Source organism: Dermacentor variabilis, chromosome 8, assembly GCF_050947875.1.
Source record: "Dermacentor variabilis isolate Ectoservices chromosome 8, ASM5094787v1, whole genome shotgun sequence".
Classification (NCBI taxonomy): Eukaryota; Metazoa; Arthropoda; class Arachnida; order Ixodida; family Ixodidae; genus Dermacentor; species Dermacentor variabilis.
Genome location: NC_134575.1, coordinates 53,785,295 through 53,807,842, shown reverse-complemented (window position 1 = coordinate 53,807,842; position 22,548 = coordinate 53,785,295). Strand labels below are relative to the sequence as shown.

Sequence of the window (22,548 nt, the reverse complement as noted above, 5' to 3'; positions counted from 1 at the left end):
TGCCAAGTCAGCTATAGAAAAGCGGTGGGGACGACAGTGACTGTAAATTTGCTTTTCTATTCTTTTTACAGAGCAATGGAGCCTTCCATTCAGAATTTAGGTCTGGATAATTAGCATTATAAGTTACCTCGTCACTTTGGGAATGAGATAAATTTTCTGATACGGCATTCGTACTTGAGGCTAATTATTTGCTGCACTGTGCGTCCGAATGTGTGTTCACCATCGTCATCCCCATCTTACGTCCACCGCTGGGCCAAGGCTCCTCCAAGCGATCATCCATTTCTCTGTCATGAGTGATCCTACGCCTGCGAATTTTCTCATCTCAGAATCACCTGCCACCATCGACAGAGTTGCCCTTTCTTCCGCGCCCATTCAGTCATACAAATGAACCGCTGCGATTGGACACCCGCTCTGCACACTGCCCAACTTTACCTCTTAATGTTACGTAATATTGTCCACTCGCTTGAAGAGTATAAGACCATTATTGACACGTTGTAACACATTTAGGGTTTCCTTCTTGCAGCAGCAGCTGTTATGGACTCACACTCTAGGTCGTTTTCCGTATACGTCGGAGTCACCGCTTGAATTCAGATATCCTTTGTTGGAAAACTGAAAAAAAAAGCTTTAATAGTTCCGCGAGGACTCCCATATTTGTTGCCAGGGATTCAATCTTTCTGGTGAGATTTTGTTGCCCGTCCTTTCGATCACTACCTTTTGACAAGTTTGCTAGAGCTTCTCATTAGATAGGTTGATTATCTTGCTTCTTTCTTTTCGATATCTTCGTTTCACTTGCTTTTCATTTGTGTGACCAATTCCGCTCCCTCGTGCGTATGCGTCATGTTGAAAAGGAGTCAACATCAACACACGACCAACAGATTTTAACTTAAGTATTGTACCTCAGCCACACTGCCTATGCTACAGCAGAGGAGAACACGCGTCGCGGAGAGCGCGACGGATGGATGGAGCTGACGTGGGCATCTCCTTCGTGTTCTAGCACGCTGCCTTCCCAGTTGCCGCAGGCGGTCGTAAATTAACTTCTCTACATTATAGCGACAATGATTAGCGCTTCTGCTTATTCTTCATTAGTATTTTTCTCCCTCTAGCGCTCGGCACTTTCTCACGTTCAATGGACGGCGGTGACGTGGGCCAGCAGTAATCCTGTGGTAACGAATGCAGCAGTAAGAAGCTAAATGGTTGTTTTAGCGGAGACCAGTGGCTAAGCCCTGATGGGTAAGAGGAGAAAAAAGGAAGCCAAGTCTTCCCACTTCAGCACTGAGACGCGCCCCCTTCCACAGACGAATACGACTCACAGTTATCTTAGATCTCGAAAGGACATTGCTCGCTCGGAGAAGCGAACTCTCACTCCAAGAGAGACCAGAGGAAATAGTCTAAAGCTGACTACGCGTCATATTTCGCCGGCAGTAGCGATTTCCTGCATCTGTCTCCCCTTTGAAATTGTGAGAACTAAGTGTATTGACAAGGGCAGATCTCAGATAGAGCCTTCTTTCAACTGATAGTCTTCCATTGCCTATAGCACACCTTCACCCATACTTATGGCTTCCCATACACTCTTGAAGACACTCGAATGCGTTTCGTGGGACACAATGACAATTAATGTCTTGGAACTGGTACAGTCCAGAGAAGTTGTTTCATGTGGATACGCCTTGTGGACTTACCGGTTATAATTCGTAGAGTTGACCATAGGTGCCGTAATGCAAATATTTTAAAGAATAATTAGCGTAATTACGTTAATTATTCAATTAAGCGTTTTTATTCACATCGAGTAATTTAGATCAAGGTTTAGAACTGTGCTATCTGCCACAGGCAATATTTAAAAATAATGATGGACCGTCTAAAAATACACCCGGTATATGCAAATCATGCCCCGACTAGCGCTCTTTCCTTGTGCTTTATAAGAGTGGTCATTTGCTTCAGGCAATGCACGCGGTACATACGCCTTAGGCGTTCCGCTCTGCCGCATCTAAGAACAGGACGACAAACGGATTCAAGTGATTTGTCCCTTGCCAATTGCGTGAGCACGACGTGGGGAGATCGCGTGGCCAAAGGCTGGGCGAACAAAAGTAACAAAAACTGAGAGATACCGACAGTGCGGTAAACCAGAGCAAGACAAACACATACAAACACACGCGGACAACAAAAGGCCGTCGATAACAACACGTACTATAACCACTCACCGCAGCAGCAACCAAGGAAGAGGCGGAGAGAAAAAGAAGGAAGGAAGAAAGAAGAAATCGAAAGAAGGAACGACAGAGAAGTTGTGAAAAATAATCTGCAAAGAGAAAGGAATGGAGGAAGAAATGGAAAACAACACAGGTAAGAGAATGTACACGGTAGAGAGAAGGAACAAAGTGATGAACGGAAGAATCGAGAATGCAAGGAAACCACTAGGAAAGGAAGATTAAAAGAAGCAAATAAAAGAAAGGGTTAAGAAAGAAACGAAGGACGAAACTAACAAGGAGGGAATGAAGAAACTAAAGAGGAGGGAGAACAAGCTATGGGCCAACAAACAAACAAATAAATAAATACTGAACAAACAGTGACCGGAAAGATATTGGAAGCAAGGAATGCAAATAAATTAAGGAAAGGCTGAAAGAAGAAGTGAGGAACGAAGGAACAAATAAGGATATGGGGGAGCGAAATAAAAATAGCGCAATGGCAAAGTGTCGTGTCACAGGCACCGACGCAATGGAACATGTATAAACAAATCGGCGGACGAAATAGAGCGGAAGTGGCACGAGAGAGGCGCAAGCGGCGCAACTCAAGCGAAGCCAGGCGCGGGCGATGGGAACGCGAACACCTTGTGACTCCCATAAAAGAAAAAGGCTGAGAACGCCCGAAGGAGGAGAGTTAAGAACGGTCTCTACTCCCCCAATCGCGCCGCTTGCACCCTTCTCCGCCGCAGTCGACGTGCGTAACAGGATTTGCGGCGAGCAGCGTGGTTTTGGAACCGCGGCACCGACCCTCTCCCTCCATTGAAACACGCGCGCCTGCGACGCCTTACAGCAGTAGTAGTCGCACGAGCTCGGTGTGCCGCGCACGCAGAGCGGCAGCCGCTAGGCGGCGTCGTGATAGGATGCTCGCCGCGATGGGGTTGGAAAATAAGGGCTCGCTGGGGCGGCTGTTGTCGCTGAAGCGTTTGAACTTCATAAAGAAAAAAATAAGAATACTGCCGACGACGTTTCGAAAAGTGGGGCCCCGTTCACGGACGAAGCAGCAGCGCAGGTCCGGCGAAAACTACCTGGTATAAACCGCAAGTGGGTTTTTCGTCAGAGAGGTTCTCCGTAAAGAGATTTTTGATAGCGCAGGAGCCTTGCAAGCTCGCGCGCCAGATTTTCTTTGCGCGTATATTTTTTATACAAGTGGAGCTGCTCCGTGTATACGTATACAGGTGATCCACTAGACTGGCGCAGCACTGCCAACGCCTCAACTAGTGTGGGCGAGGCAGAGGAGAGAGAACGTGTTTGCACTGTACTGCTGCTTCGTATTCTTTTATCGCGGTGCGCGTTATCGTCTGCTATTCCCGGGGACGGCGAGCGTCTGAGACGGCGGCGATAAAAGAAGCAAGCATAAAGGCGATAATCGCACTTTAAATAAAAATTGTAACTGAGGCTAAATGAACGCTATTCATCCAAGTCAACGTAATGGAGCGAAGGGGCCTTTTCACTCAAGCCACTCATAGTCGTAGCCATCGCCAAGGACAATGTTTGAAGCATAGTGTCTGCTTCTGTACAGGGGAATGTTGCTGTGCTCCACTTGGAGACGAAAGTGATGGAAGTATATCAAACAGTAAAGGGTCAAATCGGAGGAGAAACATTTCACGATAATTCAAAGAGCAGTGACTACAGTTCGTCGAAGCCATATCAGGACGTCTGAGAGTACGGTGTCGGAGGATAAAATTAGCCACTGACGAGTGTACATGCGTAACTTGGGGAGGTAGACTGAAATAACAGCACTTAGTTCATTAGTATGTATAACTACCCATTCGGAGGGCAATGAGGAAGCATAGTAGCCCCGCCCGAAGCACTGGTCTTTAAGGATAGTGGCGTAAAGGTGAATGAGAACTGCGGTAGAGAATAGTAAAATATGGCTGGAGTATTGGCGGCGCAAAACACTGAACACACACGCACACACACACACACACACACACACACACACACACACACACACACACACACACACACACACACACACACACACACACGCGCGCGCGCGCGCACACACACACACACACACACACACACACACAAACACGCACACACGCACACACACGCACACACACACACAAATATAATATTGTCAATATATAACAACAAATCAGGTTCGATAACCTGTTCACACGAACCGTGGTTCTTTAGGCGCCGAGGAGGAACGTAGAAGAAAGGTAAAAGCGACGAACTTAGTGTCATCGGCTGCCGCCCCGCCCCCCATGTCGAAAAGGATGCCTATATAGCATGTATCCGCATTCGTCCATATCCAACCATTTATCCATGGATTCGAGGAAGAGCTTAGAGTCGAGGCTAGTTTGTGCATCCAGTGGGCAGATGCATTTCGGCGCAACCTTGGGAGTTTCGCGCACTAAAAGTGTGACCCGTCGTGGTAGCGCCACAGCTTCTATGTTGCGCTGCTATAAGCCCGAGGGCGCGAGGTGACGTCACCGACACGACCACCGCATTTCGATGGGGGCGAAGTTAAAAAAAAAAAATCGGCCGTGTACCTTGCACTGAGTGCACGTTAAATAATCCCAGGCTGTCGAAATTAATCCAGAGTCCCTCACTGCGGCGTGCTTCGTAATCACATCGTTTATTTGGCACGTAAACCCACACAGTTTAATTGAAATAAAGATGTGTTTTGCAAAAGCTTGCAGGCAGACTCGTTATTTGTTTGCTAAAGAATACTACTCTTAACAGTTTTCAATTAGCAAAACGCTAAGTAGTCTGGGCTGGACATAGCCACTAATGTACGATGCCAGAGGCATATAGCTGACGCGTGAAATAGCAGGTGGTGGCGCTACTTGTCCGTTGCGTTTCCGTTGGTTTCTTGCACGGCAAAAATTTCTAGATTGGTAAAAGCGGTGAATGGCCTGCTGAGAAAGTGTAATTAACCGAGCATAGCTGGATTTATTATCTTTTCAGTGCCTACGAAATTTCCTCAAACGTAGTGGACAAACTTGTACTGATGAGACGAGAAATCTGGGGCAAGTTTGTGTTGGTTCACAGGTTAAAACCTACGGTGCTGCAAAGACGAAAGCGAGCCATACAACACAGGCACTCACTATCATCTGGGAGTACATTGGGCAACAGGGTTTAGGATATGCGTTTGCGGCGTATGTATTTGTCGGTCGGTTCTAGGCGCACCTGTTCAGTTGTGAAGTCCACTTCGTTGCCTCGCAGGAGCATGCGCACTAGCGTGTTTTCATTAAACCCATTCTCGCAATAAATTTCCAGTTGATGGACAGCCAATGTACCGTGTCTCGCTCGCCCTCGCCACGCTGTTAGCTTTAAATGTGAAGCTTTTAGAGGGTTACGAATTCATTTCTCTCCACAAGACCGTAAAACGCTACGTTCAAAGAACTGTGCCTCATTGAAGCATGTGGACAGAAGCAAAGAAAGCAACAGAACGGTATTTGTCTATAGTCTGCAGTTTGTGCACAGAAAATACTATGTTCTGTCTCCCGATGCATGTGGATAGGAATTCTCGGCACTCCGTTGTTCTGATGAGCCAGAGCCTGCCTCGAGACTCCTGGTAACCTCCGCAACACTGCACACATTTAAGGAGAGGGGTCGTAGACGCCGCATAAATTGTATCCTATAGCATCAGAAAAACAAAACAAGGCGCGTCTGGTTCCGCAGACGCTCGGTATTGAAGCGAAATCAATTTATGAACCTGGCCCGAGGACTTACTCAACATCATCCGTGGATAGGTGAAAAAGAAAGAGACTGGTGGGAAGGCATGTTACGTTTAATATACGCAGACGGATTTTGACAACCCACGAGTTCACTAACCGAAAATTATCGCCTAACGCCTGCAACGTCTACCGAGCAAGAAAAATAAGAAAAAGCTTGAGCGGTGTGGAAAGCACCTTGTATATAGATAGGGGCCTTGTTCCGTCGACGAAGCATATATATGCAAGCTTTGCAGCCAAGCGGTTTTGCATTACTCCGCTAACTTAGCTCGCTCCTTTCTTCGGCAAGCGGCCGACGACAAGTAAGAACATAATCAACGAAACACTTACTATTGGCCGCCCTTTGTAATCAATAAGCAAAGCAGAGCTAAAGCATGTTTTTGTTAATAGGGAATAAAAAGGTAACTGCTTGTATTTAAATAGGAGGAGGGAGGTATAGGCTTAAACGCTTTGACAATTTCACTTTCCGTCTCGCAGCCCGCCAACAAAGACGAAATAGAAACATCCAAGCTAAACTGACATAATGCTACATTTTTCTTTTTTTTTTTTTGCAAGCGCGTTCACTTCGCTGCAGGAACGTCAGAATGTGGAGCTGCCCGTTTTAAAAGCCGTCCGAAAGTTTAAAATGTTATTGCAGCGGCGTGCCCGCGCAGTTTACAGTATTAGGTTGCGCTCATTGCAGGACGCCACACACGTCGTGGGCGTTGTCAAAATGCTCCAGTAAAAAGAAAAGATATAAATGAAATGTACCCCGGCAGCAAAATTTACGGTGCAATTCTATTTATGCGCTGTGCCAGTACGTCTAATGCAACTCGTCCGGTATGGCGGAGCCTAAGTTTGTTCCAGTACGTCCACTACCTCGTCGCGCAGTTGCGTACTGGCGTAGGTGACATCTGTCTATAGTCAAGTTAGGCCCCGCGAACATGAAGGTTGGCGATTGTTCCGCCTGAATGTCACTCGCGATATCACATTAAGTACGTTGCCAGACTCCTTGACAACCAGCGTCACTGATGAACACAAGACGTGAAACATTCTTGCGGGTAGCACCTCGCAGAAATTGCCATGAGCGTTTCCGTTGATCTTCTGTTGCATTCAGTAGAGTTTCCGTTGAAATAAGATTGACTGTCATGCGATGAATGTCAAGCGGCATGATGGATCTCTCCGAGTACACCAGGATATGTAAGCACGCGCGCGAAAAGCTAGGCCCTAGTCCTCCGAGCTCTTTAACAGCGTCTCTCTACAATACAATAGCGTGGGCACGACCAAAAAAAAATGCGTTTGATGCCCCAACCTACCGGCATGAAGAACAAAGCGAAGAAAACACACGGCTGTTCATATCCCCACAAAGCACAAATGGGGTTCTACATCAAACAAAATTAAAGTAAGTTGTTTAGACCAAGTTAGGGTCCTAAAAAGCACAGTCTAGCAGAAATTAATTAGTATGGTGATTAATGAAACAGTAATTGGCTTGCTGAACTACCGACTAATGAGAACTCGTCCCAGCGTATAAGAAAACGATGATATGGCCTTCGCGCTAAATTTCCAGAGAACAAATAAGAATTTTGATGTACCAAATTTCGCAGTACTAAAGGTAATACGTTGGTTGTTGCGGTGTCAGTCATCCACGCCGGCATTATTACTGAACTGTTCATTATTTCATACAGTTCTGAGGCTTCATCTGTGCAAACTGTTAGGTCGTGCAGAGGTCATGCGGCAGAACGCAAAGCGACCGAAAGATAGTGCGGACGCCCTCTGCCTTGGTGACTTGATCGCTTTTGGGCGCTTTCACCTCGCTGGCATTTCTGGGAGTGCTTATTTTTGCTCGTCGGCCCATAAACTAGTGAACGCGCTTTTGTGCTCCTCGAGGACGACGGGCTCGTGCGACCATATGTGACTATTAATGCAATTTCTTTCATACCGGAAGCGTCAGCGAACTCACCGCTAATTTCCTTCTTTCCTTCCCTCCTCTCTCTCCCTGTCATCTTTGTTTTCCCCTTTCCCGTTCCCCAGGTGTAGGGTAGCCAACGGGACGTTATTGAGGTTAACCTCCCTGTCTTCTGCTATTCTCTTTCCCTCCTCCCTCCTCTCTTTTGCCACATCACCGTCTTCGTAATCTCCCGCCGCATTTGTGCGATAGATAGTTCCCACCGAAACTTTCGCTCGTCGTCAGCCAGCTTTAGTATACGTCTGTTGCCATTAGAGAATGATCCAGCGACGTACCTTGTGGGATGTCTGCTTTTCTTGCTTGAACCTGCTCACCAATGCGGTGCACTCGCTTCACCGGAAGTCACGAGTAGCCTGAAAGAACAGGAAGGACTCAATTTAGACGTCGCGTCACCAAAATAGAAGCACTGCAGAAAACACAATCCAGAGGAAGTAGCCAGATTAAAACAAAGCAAACTTTAGAAAGTCCGTGTATTACTGCCCACAGACATCTCGTACACCTCTTCGAGTTCAAGTAAACTTCGCTTGCAGCACCTACAACGTTTGCAGTACGCTTTTTAGTAGACAAACGTAGACGCACTCTAAAAAAATTCACATTAAATGGGGCGTACTTTGTCCACAAACGAGAATCGTCATCGGTCTTGCTTGCGCTTCCTTTCTAGTTTCCAGTCAAGAATGCAATGTCACGCTCACGACGCGATTGCTGTTCGCGACCTGGAAGTAACGGGTGCCGAGCGCCAAAAATAGGAAAGGCACGCAAACTAGATGACGAATGTTGTTCGGGGACAAGATAAGCCCTAAACTGTGCAAAATATGTTTAGAGTACATAGATTTCTGAGTTGGTAGTCGTTCACAAGCCTATAAAGTACACTCGACAAGAAGAGCAGGACGATACGTCTACCGGTGGTCATACAGAGCGGAGCTCGTTTTCGGGCTCGCACTTAAAGCGATAAACGTAGCGTTAGCATGACGTAGCGTTCGCCCTTTGACCTTTCTTGTGACCGCCTTGCAAACGCTCCGATTTATTAAGAGGAAGCTTTAGCTCAAGTGCTCCTATCTAAATACATGTAAAAGGAGAATTCGTTTTTCTCGGCAACCACTGCACCAAATTTGACGAGGCTGGTTGCATTTAAAAGACAAACTTAAAATCTAGTGACTGTTGGTTTCGAATTTTTGAGTTAGATCGTCAATTTTTTATTAAAAATTGGCAAAAATCGAAAATTTTCAAGAAACGAAACTATGAAGTTTACAACTCTGTAACTTAACCACTAAAAATGATAATACAATTCTGTGAATTGCATCTAATAGTACATCTAAAGCGGACAAAATTGGTATGTTACACATGAATATAAAAAAATTTAATCATAGAGAAATACAACTTTTGCAAAACCGTTGTAACCAATGTAACAAATTCATGTAAGATGTAAAATGACATATTGAATTTGTCCGCTTTGAATGATCTAATGGATGCCGTTTACAGAACCGCGATATCGGTTCTTGATGCAGAGCTATGAATTTATAAACTTCGTGCTTCTATTTTTTTCAAACGGTCAAATATTTGAAAATCGTTTTAAGAAAATTCGAGCCCTAAATCGAAATTCCGCTTCCAACAGTCACTAGAATTTAACTTTCTCTTACAAATGCGACAAATTTCATCAAAATCGGTCCAGGGGTTATCTCATAAAAACGTTCTTGCGTTTTACATGTATTTGAATAGGCCGCGTCGGAGTTGGGCCCGAGCTAAAGCTTCGTCTTAAGCGATAACCGTAGCGTTAGCATGACGTGGCGTTCGCCCTTTGACCTTTCTTGTGACCACCTTGTTAACGCTCCGATTTATTAACGAGGAAGCCTTATGTGTCTCATCGTTCAGACGACCTTCAAGGCCCTCGAGCGAAGACGCCTCGACCACTTAAAAGGTAATAACACTATCATCATCATCAATGGTTCATACTCCCGTAAGCGAGCCACATGGAAGCGAATTAAGCGGGATGAGTAAGCAAAGTAGATTAAGCGAATTAAGGGGGATGTGTCCGTGACGTGTCCCTCTTTAATGCATTGGCCCTTCAGCTCCCGCCTTCAAGTCGTCTTATTTTATGTCTATTCATTTGAAATACCGCAAGCCAATGATTTGGCTCGAGCAGGAGGGGTTTCACGCACAATACAAAAGTACATAATCAAACAACGCAAGGGATGTAACGCAGAAAGCAAATGCACTCTTAGGGTGAACATGAGAGAACTTGTGAATTTCTTATTCTAAGGCTGCCTGCCACATCAACGGTCTCGTGATGTACCTCCAATACACGGACAATCTACACATCTCGCAGTAAAAAAAAAGGAACATCTGTGGATTTCGTATAGACGGTGTGAAAGAATTTTGCGCAAGGTAACATTGCTAAGAGAGAGCACTCTCTACAGCATTTGACGAAGCGCTGACGCCGCTGTGCCGACGGTACGTGATACAAGCCAACGGACCCAAGTGGTGAAATGCCAACAACGCAGCGCTGGCTACCAACTAGTAATTTAGGCATGTTGTGAATAATGTCGGTTGTGTATATATATATATATATATATATATATATATATATATATAGACACAAAGTATGAACAGTTTTGCGCATAAAGGACACGGAAACAAGAAAGAACGATGGGACACACGAGGCGCAAAATTAGAACAATGAAAGTTACAACAATTTTGTTTCTTGAAGATCTTGACACCCTGTTATACACTTGTTTATACACACACGGCATGTGCAAACTATCTTTACTTTTTTTGAGTGGCTGCACGTACGTGTGCAGCCACTATATATATATATATATATATATATATATATATATATATATATCCGCTCTCATTTCTACCTGTACCCCGTCATCGGCTTCTCGAATTTTTTTTACATTGGATGCACTGATCTGATTGAACTTTGTTACACTGAAGAGAGCGATGTGAATTCTACTGACTGCACGAAGCAGAATTTGCACTTAGCGACGCGTACTTTTTAGAAAGAATGCTGTAAATTGAAAACTTACGGAGATGTACACTAAAGCATGGTGTTTCAAATTTGAAAAGCTGCACTAATAACGGACATTGCCGTCATAAACTGTATTAGTTGGAGCGTCTTAAGGGGCCAAATTGAACCTAGAGCGGACGTCATAGCGGTACAATATCTATGTCGGTTCTTGCAAAAGTGCTACACTCACAAATTAGTTGCACACGTTCTTCAGAAGTGGTGTATGCGCCCTCCTATCGCTTTGCTTTAAGTTTCTTTTTTTATTTGATGAGCCTAAACAAAAAATCTGCTCCTCAGATTGGCTAGATGTTGACTTCTTCGATTAATTGCAAATTAGCTAAACAACTTCAACACAGTAGATGCAGCGAATAACAGTTTATCTGTTTTCACGTGTCTGTATAGCAGCTTTCGGAAATAAAGCTTTATCTTAAATCTCATAAGTCCATCAGTTCATTTGACAAAACAGCACACGTCGGCACAGAAGGAAAAATAAATCTGGCTAGTTCACGTACGAAGTGACACTGTTGCTAATTGGGGACCGTGCGCAAAAGTAATGGAAAAAGAGAAAGAACAATCCAGAGATATTTGCACTAAATGTAAGGCTGCAGTTTACGTCGCCTCAATTATCAGAAAGAAAAGGATAGAGAAAGGAAATACGCCATCGTGTCGTCTGGCCCGAACTATCTGTCGACCAGGCAGCGCCCCTGCATGACATGCCGTCAATCACGTGATCCCTCGCTGAACTGTAAAACAGGGTCGCACGTGCCGTGGAAAACAATAAAGTGAGCAACAAAAAGAAAAAGATAAAGAAAAACCATTTCAGACTTTGATAGCGTCTTGCATAGTTGTATGATTTTCATCCGTGCTGCGTATCATGTGACGAGTGTCACAGAACTAGAATGGCGCGACAGATGTACAGTGCACACAAATACGAAAGGGAACAGGTAAGCCATTAATGAGGACCGTAAATTGGACGAGTGTCCGCACTGAAGTTAATAAAGCGTAACGGGCCAAGTTCTTCGCCCGGAGAACTCCGCAATTAGAATGAATTCAAGAAGTATGTAGAACCCCTGTAGACATTTCTTCCGCCGTTATATAGTTGTTATTGCAGTTATATTCTGCATCTTCCTCTATACGTAGTATGCACGTGACGTCACATGCGCTGATGTCGTCTGCTTCCGCTACCTTCCGCCATCGTGAGGTACCTTATCAACAGGCGCGCGCATAGGCCTATGGGTTCCCCAACCGGGGCGCTGCCGTAAACCGGAAGTCGCGGAGTATCGTTGAATGACGTACGTGGATACTATGTATAGACACAAAGTGGATCAGTCTATTCCCTTTGGTGCGTTGTAGTCCTAAACTTTCCCAGCGGGTTTTTCCCCGAGAGCCTAGAGACTTTGTTCTAGAGAAAGTTTAGTAAGTCCACGGCTGTCTGTGAACCACCAATGGCAGTCACGAACCAAATGTCTATAGGTTGTCTGCAATGTGCCTGAATGTCTTTTCGCGATGTTGCTCATAGCGCGTTACTCGCTGCAGGTCTGAGTCTACGCTCCCGCAGAAGGCGCGCCTATATATATATACATATATATATATATATATATATATATATATATATATATATATATATATATCGCTTGACGCGTTTCGATCATGGACGCGAGATGTATAAACATGGGGCCACCGCTTGCGCTGGCTCAGTCCGACGATCGCCCTAGGCGCGCTTGCTGCTTACGCCGTCACCGAGTTGTCCGCTTGCTTTAGGGCACAAGTTCGCCCAATAAACATGTAAGTTTACCGCCGACGCAGTGTCCCTTTCTGTCTGCCTGCGTGCCAGGCAGCTCGCCGTCAGCTACGTGACAATATTACTGCTTCCTTTCATATCAACGCAATGTGTGCAGTTACTGCTTTCCGAAGAGTTAGCGACGTTGCCTTTTTGGGCTTCGTCGTCTCGAGTCTTTACCGTGTCAGCCAGCGCGATAATTGATGCCAATTCGAGAAACCCAATAAGTCTGGCTTTCTAAACTGGCTTCCTAAGACATTCAAGAAATCTCGAAAAAAGAAAGTCCTGCAGTGTTCTCTTTCCCACTCCTGCTTGACAGCCAAACGGTTCACAAAGTAGTGTATTTTAGACAACGAATGAAACACACGCCCCTGCCCACACAAGTGCTTTGGTATGAGCTGTTTATTTATTCTCATTCGTGCTTTTCATGACTTTTGTTCAATTCACTTTGATGATCAGCATTATATACGTCCTAATGCGTCGTTTACTGATGTCAGTGTTTTGTTAGGACATAAGTTCTGCACTAGTGAGTTGACTGCGCAACCGCGGTCAGAAGCAGTTGTGCTTAAGCGGGCGTGCGTATGTATGTATGTATGTATGTATGTATGTATGTATGTATGTATGTATGTATGTATGTATGTATGTATGTATGTATGTATGTATGTATGTATGTATGTATGTATGTATGTATGTATGTATGTATGTATGTATGTATGTATGTATGTATGTATGTATGCATGCATGCATGGATGTATGTATGTATGTACATGTATGTATGTATGTATGTATGTATGTATGTATGTATGTATGTATGTATGTATGTATGTATCTATGTACATGTATGTATGTATGTATGAATGTATGTATGTATGTATGAAATAAAATATGTAAGTGTACAACTACTACCGGCTTTATGACTTGTCCCAGTATGAGCTATCACGTGAAAGAAAAAATAAGAATTTCAAAATTTTAAGAATTTGAGCCACTACTCAAATTATTCCATTGCTGAAGACCACCGACAGCCGAGAAATCCTTCGGAACTACAAAAACAACCAGGGAATGTGACGGGCACGCACATAAAGGAGGATAATGGCTTATAAGGCAATTACGCTTACGGATGTTCGCATAAAAAAAAACGAAATTTATCGAGCGGAATTCTGTTCTATGGCGCGTTTCCGTCACGCCAAATTGGATGGTGTCAAATGGCGCCAAGTTCGGCCAGTACAGTAAACTCCGTACAACGTAGGGAAATATTACTTCCGCATGCGCGCAGTTTCCTGATTTTTTTTTTTTTTTTTTTTTTTGTCGCCACGTTTTGTCGCCCCGCAGAGATGGTCCAGAGCGGCTTCTCAGACTTAGAGCGAATAAAAAGAAAGGCTAATGGTGTCCTAAAGTGGCATTCAGTCGTCAAGTATACTGGGAATCGGAAGCAATAAACATATTTAAGAAAAGAAAAAGAAGAATAGACGAGGCAGCTATGGAAGGACCCAACGAATGCGTTACGGCAGCGGGACAATCGAGTGAGCCATTTATTTACGACACGCCGGTCGTCGCTTAGACGAGGCACTATTTAGACAGTAAAGACTGGCTGCAAGAGTGGTGGGTGCTGAAATTTTGGCAGGTGAGCTGACGCAGTGTCGTTGGACCCTCCACTAATTTATTTCTCTCTTCTTGCACGACAATTAAATGTGTGAAACGAAGAAAATTGACAACAGTTCAAATGTCACTCATCACCATTGAGCGACATCTGGTATTCAAGGGAAAAAAAAGGACTGGTGCTGCAAACCTGCCAACTTGTGAAGTGCAAAATTAGTAAAATCCGGAAGACACGACACATCGGGGCGAGGGGGGGTATTTGGGCTTCTTTTGTTTTCTTTTAGTTTGCCCTCGCCGCGCAACTTTTGTGGGCGCATACGCATTCAGATTCAACGATTGACCTTTAGGTGCAGGTCACAATACGCAAAAAAAAAAAAATTGAACAGCATTAAACTGACAAGTAGCCAATTATTTTTGAGATAACAGTAACTATTGCAGCGACTTTTGGAGCTGGGGATTTTTACTTCGTTAGAACCTTGTCTTACTAAACCTGCACGAAGCAAGCATGCCGCTGTTGTCCTCCGTATAGCCTGAAGATTTCCGAGAATATCTTCGGAGGCGGAAGAGCAAAAAATTTTCACGAACAGCGTTTTTCGTAAACTTGACGCGGAACATTTGCAAAATCGTAGAACAAGCCCAAATTCGTAAAAAGTGTGAAACATTCGGGAGAACTGGCAGGTATCCTGTTGCTTGTGCAGGGCTAGAATGATGGGGTAGAATGGAAATGTACACCTCTAAAGCATGCCAAACTACGGTATTAGCACGACAAAAAGCAAATGTACCAGCAAAACAGAAAATAAAAAGGACAAGAAGGTGAAAACGGAAGAAAGAGCACAAACGAGGACGACAAGATATAACCACTCCTTAGACAAGAGGAATGCGTAACATACTCTTCCGCGGACCCTACACTGTCATCGGACTGGAGAAAAAGACAGCGATAAATGTGGGTCCCTACAAATGGCGCCACTTTTGAAATTGACGTTACTGGCGGCTACCAGAGGCGTCACTCGAGCAGGGCTAACTACCAGGACCTGGTACCTCCAAGTACTGCCGGTCATCCAATGCTAACCCTACGAATGCAGCCGGCCTCGAAAGCACTCCAATGCGAATGCAAAGAGTTGAACCAGCCCCACATCTGCAGACGCATCCTCAAGAAAGGGAAAGACTCGTTAAAGAACCCCACCGCAATCAGACATACACAAAAAAATTCGCCTTCCTTTCAAACAGCAAGCCCCATCGCGGAGTGTGCACGACCAAAAACCGACCAATGGGAACGCTCGAAAACACCAGCGACGTCACGACACCAGGACAGCGCGGCGCTTGGGCGGCAAATAAGGCCTCATTCAGCCAACACACAGACACGGATAGCCGGCCCTTTCGGGATCCCACCCATATACACAGTCTCGACGCGGCGGGCGCGCGAGCCAGTGAATAGCCGTAATTAGATTCGCGAACAAACCAACCGCGATCTATTCGGCCGCCTCGGTCACGGACGTCTAATCATTTTCACGCGCCGTCGCCTACCGCGAGATGACGCTGCTGGCGTCTTCTCCATAATCACTCGGCCGCCGACCTCTTTCCCCTTCCCCCTCTCACTTTCGCACCTCCCTCGCCTTTCCCTGCCTACTTCTCATCGCTCGCTACGGTCCGCCATTTTGGTTATTATCTTCTTTTTTTTATCCTTAGTTGATTTCCCTTTTCGGTTTCTCCGAAGCGTTCGTTTTTCGTCGTATCTTATCGCTAAGTTTTGTTCTTTTTTTCTTTTTGCCGGTTTCATTAACACTGCGCGCGAATGGTCGCGTGTATAACGATGAAATTATACACCGTCGGTCTCGAAAAGATGTAGAGGGACGAGGGAACGCAGCAAGGAGATATACGCCTGTGGCCGGCCCGAATTTGATTACATTATACACGCATTGTCGCCTCGCACATCGGCCTTCACGCAGACGCTGACAGATTTGGGGCGAAATATTTTACTTCCTTCCTTTTTTCTTCCTTTTCTTTTTTTCAAATCCCTTTCGTCCGTTAAGGAGTAGCGTGTAATCAGAATGAAAATAATAACATAAAAAAAATTCCTGTTTTTCTTGTTTCGCTTGTCGTATACAGCAAACGCTGCAAAAATCACGCTCGATTCTCCTGTAGCTTACTTGCTGTGGTCGGCGTAAACATTCGTTTTTTGACGTCGTCGACACAACAACAACAACAAAAAAAAGAAAATCTGCACAGCAGCTGCAGCTGCTAAAACAGAGGAGAGGGATGGAGCGGAAAGATGATATAGCATACAGCAAATGCGCGGGTGTGCTGGAAGCGCGCGTCTAATCTGTGCGCATCGACTATTTCCAGAGATCGTAATTTGCTCGGATCCGGGTGTCCCTAAATGTCTACGAGTCATTATCAATTATTTCTTTTTGTCTTCCCCTTTAGATTTTGAGGCAGCAGCAGGCCAGAGCTCTGTCGCATTGAATCAGGCGAATTTTTTGAAAGGTCTCAAAGCTGGAAGCGGCAGGCCGTGCGAGATTTTCCCGACTGTTTAAATATAACACCACACGCGTGCGGCGAGCGAAAAGCGAATACGCCGCTGCCGGTCGCTGTGGCCGGAGAACACTACTGACCACGCCCACGCGCGATTTTTTTAACTGAATCCTTTTCGCACTGTTTAGTATACTTGCGTTGAAATGTGATGTTTTGCTGACACAAAAGAAACGGAGGGGGAAAAATGAGGTGTTTTTCTCGAATAGCTGTTGAGGGCTATTACAGTTGTGTGTGCGTGTTTTATTTGTTTTTTTTTTGTGAGCTTGCGATATCAGTGCAGAAAAAAATTAATTCATGTTTGCTTCAGTCGTTTCGGATATAACCTAAACCCAAATAAAGAAACAAATATGCAGAAATTGTGCGCCGAACGAACGCGCAGATATTACGAAGCGGACCGTAATTTTAATTTTCACAGCACTGATCGGAATGGATTGAATCGGGTTTCGTTAGTTGTATAAGAGCTTGTCAACGGCTCGAAACTGTCGCAAATCTTACTACCTCACGTGTATCTTGTTTCTGCTTTTTGCAGAAACGAGGGTGGGTGACTTGAGGGGGTTGAGTTTTCAACTCGTTCTCTTACCTCGACCGGGAAAGCATTTGCTTCCCCTCCGAACACTGAAGCCTGTCTGGGTAGGGGGCATCTAAAGTAAGCATCTACGCTCAGGTTTGACGTGTTCGTCGCGCTTGCTTACTCTGAGTTTACTTGCTTACTCGAGCTTGCTTACTGCCCATCGTTTCAGCCGTGCCGCGCGTAGAGGTATCGCAGTTTACGGAACACCGGAGCCATAGACAGCAGCAATGGCGTTGGCAGCACCACCTTGTGACGAGATTTCGATGCCTGAGAAGCGTTTTCATTTTTAAATAATTATTTTTGCAGGAAGAGAAAAAAAAATATGCGGATCCCACGCACCGTGGGAATCGATGTAAACGAAGCTTTCTGCGCTGTTTGGTTTGATGGACGATAATTATCGGTGATGCTGACAGCGAATGTTTCATTTCTCCAGTGTTTAATGCAACACGAGAGTAGTGAGTTGGTGGTAAACGCTCCTGGCGCGCATCACTGCTGTTTGTCTGCGTAGTATACACAGAACACAGGCATTGTTGTGCGGCATTGTCAATAATCGGTGCGCCGTTGTTAATAATCTACGAGAGGATTGAGCATTGTCATTGCTTCGCGTGACACATCGCATCGCGGGAGAAGTGTGGGCAGAATTTTACGGGTCTCGACATGCCAAAATCAAAATCGGATCATGAGGCACGCCGTGATGGCTGACTCCGGATTAATTCTGGTACTTTCACGTGCACCTAAATATAGGTGCACGAGAGATTTTCGTATTTCCGTCCCGTCGAAATGCGGCTGGGGCGGCGAGCATAGAACGGCGACGCCGAGCAATGCTATAGCCGCATAGCCACCGCGGTCTGCACTAAAGTGTTGATTTGACGTGCGTCCGCCTCCGTAGTGTCTCCTCGACCCTACGGTGATTTAATGCGACTTTTCTTTCGCCCACCCTGCGTCAGGTTTCGTTGACAAATTTGCGTGGTGTTTATATTTCCGAAATAGTAGAGACCTTCAGTATGCCCGCAACCGCTGCCGTGTCTATATCACGTCACCTTTCCCCTCTCCCACCCTGTGCCTCAGTAGGGGAACTAGGAGCGAGGAGTGACAAGGCTGTGCAGTCGTTTCGCGACTACCCCCGGTTCTACCCATTCTCTGCCTCTTCTCACTACCCCATCTCTACCATTCTATTTACCTCTCCTCAGGACTTGCAAGTAAGTAGGGAAAAGTGTAAAACAGCTGTGTCTTACCAGTACTCACGTACGGGGCAGAAACCTGGAGGCTTACGAAAAGGGTTCTACTTAAATTGAGGACGACGCAACGAGCTATGGAAAGAAGAATGATGGGCGTAACGTTAAGGGGACAAGAAGATAGAAGATTTGGTGAGGGGACGAACGCTAGTTAATGACATCTTATTTGAAATCAAGAAAAAGAAATGGGCATGGGCAGGACATATAATGAGGAGGGAAGATAACCGATGGTCATTAAGGGTTACAGGACTGGATTGCAAGAGAGGGGAAGCGTAGAAACGGGCGGCAGAAAGTTAGGTGGGCGGATGAGATTAACAAGTTTGCAGGGACGACATAGCCAGAATTAGCACTTGACCGGGGTAGTTGCAGAAGTATGGGAGAGGCCTTTGCCCTGCAATGGGCGTAGCCAGACTGATGATGATGATGATGATGATGATGATGATGATGATGATGATGATGATGAGTAAGAGCTGCAGTTCCTGCAATGCTTTTGCGTGGGATGACGGATAATTACAGATGTCAAAAGGCCACTGCGACAACGCCCAGGGAGCTCCAGAAGGCACTGTGCACATGCGACGCGATGGAAAGGACCAAACCAGCTTCCCGCGCCACCCTTCCTCTCTGCCACGCTCCTTCACTGTATATAGACGCTCTCAACTAACCCCAACGCGGCGTGCAAGACAGCAGCTGTGGGAAAGTCGAAGGAAGAGGCAAAGAAAGCTTCGCTTTACACATTCACTACACGTTAGCGACATTTCCTGTTGAATTCTTTGCCGCAGCTGATAGGGAGAACGTATACGGCCGTTGTAATTATAGTTGTGCATGCTCTACTTGACGTTACGGTCACAAGATGGCGCCACTAGCGCCCTGCTACATACATGCGTGTCTCCGAGGCACCGGTTTTCCGCAGAGTGTAATACAGTTAGGGACAAGCTAGAATTTCGAGTGAGACTACCGCATAGATACGTGTGTTAGTCACGCTCGTGTAAAAGCTGCGCTCCGCACCTCGTACAAGAGTGTTTTGTTGGCGTTCAAGCAGGCGCTTTTTGACCATGTGAGACGAAAATCAGCGTCTTGGTGAGGCAAGACAGAAAGCCGGGCCGTGCATGAAGCGCTATATATATATATATATATATATATATATATATATATATATATATATATATATATATATATATATATATATATATATATATATATATATATATATATATTAATTGCTGTTGCACGATTCAAACCTGTCCTATTGATAATGTTTTATGCTAATTTACTTTCACTCCATAGACACGTCAAACGCTCTTTAATTGCCAGTGCCAACCACTTCCGCTACAGGCGAGTTTCTACGTTTGCATTAGGAAGACAAACGCTCTAATGCTACAGCTAAAGAAGCATGTCAGACAGATACACTCTCGTGTTTTCATTCATGCAATAGCTCCACCCACGCATCTACTCCAAAGTGTATTAAAGAAAGTAAATAATAATAAATGTGCGTCGATCGCACTAGTCTATACGGTATAGTCGACTGGGAGTGAGCAATCCCAACTGCGGCTCGCTCAGTTGTGTAACGACCGATATCGGTCAGTGGTGCGCCGATTAGGGTCATGCTTTCGTTGAAGCCAGACATGGGTAATTAAGTGGATAACTGCAGCAAATATCTCTCGAAATTCGCGCATTTGGATAATTATAATTATGATGACGCTTCCGAACAATTTTCACACGGATTTATTCAATAAGAAGAAAAGTAAGCCTTGAAAGATTTGATGCCAAGTTATGAGTCAATCAGTCAATCTATAACCAGTTAAATCAATCAACATTAGATCAATCAACCAACGAGTGAGTGGATCACTCAGTCAATCAATTAGTCAATTAATGTGACAGTCGACCGTTCAGTCAGTCGTTCAACCATCAGTCAACCAGCGAATCAGTAAATCGACATGCCAGTCCATAAATCCGTCGATCACTAGCCTTCAGTGTAGGTTCAGTTCAGGTTTGTTCGATTCAGAGGAGGTGCACGGCACCACAAACTATAATGTGCAGGCGGTGCAGGCGGTGCAGGTTGCACTGCACCGGGCTGCACCCACTCGCTGCCAAGTCCAAGGCTGCACTGCACCGCGGCGGCACCTATAGTCCACCTCACCTTTCAAACCTGTGCAATCGAAGACGGGGGGTGCAGGGGGCGCCACTGTACTTCGGGGAATCGAGGTCCAAGGTGCACAAGGAGCAGATCAATTTGCTTGAATTGAATAGACCTATTGAACGAGCAAACGAATGAGTCAATCAATCAATGAATCAATCAACCAATCGTTTCCAAGCCACGCCTCGCTCAGGCACGTCCAGACCACGCGCGTACTATGCCACCGTCGTGGCAAAACCGGAATAGACCGGAAGGGTCATCTTCGCTGCAAGTGATTCCGGCAGCTTACGCTGTAAAAATAATAATAATAATGAGAGAGAGAGAGAGAGAGAGAGAGAGCAAATGATAAATGAAAGGCAGGGAGGTTAACCAGGACCGAGCCCGGTTGGCTACCCTACACTGGGGAAAGGGAAAAATTATTATTATTATTATTATTTGGTTCATAGTTTGGCTCGAGATCTCGCGTGTCGAGCCTCGTCCGCGGATGCAGACAGCGTGAATGAGGAGGAGAGACACGAGGAACCCTGCGAGACTTATCATGAAATAGCCCATAGGTATCCCTAGAGGCGTCGCGCGCTCCAGCCACTGGCCAAGTAACTCGATAAAACGCAAGCGCTCGCGTTTAGGCGACTCCAGACACACACATGCCCACACCCAAAGTACATTAACAAAATCACAGGGGGCAAGGAAAGCGACCACTGTAGGCTCTGTTCACAAACAGGAGCACTCACACACATAATGTTGGAATGCACCTCGCTCCCGTCTTCTCATCCCCCCCGTCAGCAGCGAGAGTGACTGGACAGCCTGGCTCAGTTCCGGGGACGCCGACCGACAGCTTGCACTGGTGGACGGGGCGGAGAAGGCCAAGCAGGCCCAGGGCCTTACTTGAGCCCGATACCTCAGCCACGTCCCCCTTTACCCTTCCCCATTTCAATAAAGTTTACCGCCCCCACCACCACCACCTCCATTTATAACCCATGTTTAGCGTCAACGAAAATGAGCTGAGACAGAGAGAGATTTCAATGGAATAGTCAGCCGGGAAAACATGATTTCCTGCGCGCTTCTATCGTGTAGCGCAGCTTAAGGTATAAAAGTTGCTACCCCCTCCGGCGGCTGCGGAAATGAACGAATTGCGAGGCCTGCCTCGCACTGCCGTTTCTTTGAAAGCGAGCCATAGGAAGGAACTCAGAGTTGGAACGCCAGCGGTGCGAGACAAACAACGAAAAAGCAAAAAAAAAAAGAGAGAATAGAAAAAGAGGGACCGACTGGTAAAAGTACAAAGATGACTTGCACGTGCGACTTCCGTTGAATAAGAGAATCGGGGACGCGTCTGGAGTGGTTTGCCATCGACGAGAGAACGGAACGAAACACAGCTAGAAAACGAAACGCCCGACAGGAAGCATAAAGCCTCAACGAACGAGCTTAATTAACTCGTGCTGTCGTATCTAAATGCGGGGCAGCGACGCGGGAACAATGTATTGCGGCTAACGGCGGCCCCGATCGCAATGACACTTGTTGCGTTCCTGAAATGAGATTCGCTGTGCGACTGGCTAGGACAGGACTCTCTGATATGGGGGATTTGCTGGAAAAGTGAAAAAGAGAGAGAGAGAGAGACCAATCAGATGACGACTTCAGAAGCAACAGATTCAAAATTACAGTTTTACATTGGAGACGTTTACTTGAGGCGAAGTAAAAGTAGTGCTTTTTGCTCTCTCGGCGTAAGCAAGGCGTCCTGGGGAAGTATTATCGATGACCTGATTGAAAAGGAGCGATCATATTAGTGGTTGTTGTCTGCGTACGGACAAGCTTGGTACACGGTTGCCAA

At 45.7% G+C, this 22,548-nt stretch overlaps 1 protein-coding gene across 1 annotated transcript in view; it reads right to left on the bottom strand.

The window, feature by feature from the left end:
* Window positions 1-22,548, bottom strand: part of dimm (basic helix-loop-helix family member dimmed) — a 564,311-nt gene that overhangs the window by 225,890 nt on the left and 315,873 nt on the right. Inside the window, exon 4 of the mRNA XM_075702147.1 lies at window positions 8,144-8,221. The gene's annotated coding sequence lies outside the window, so the exon portion shown is untranslated. The remainder of the gene's footprint in view (window positions 1-8,143; window positions 8,222-22,548) is intronic.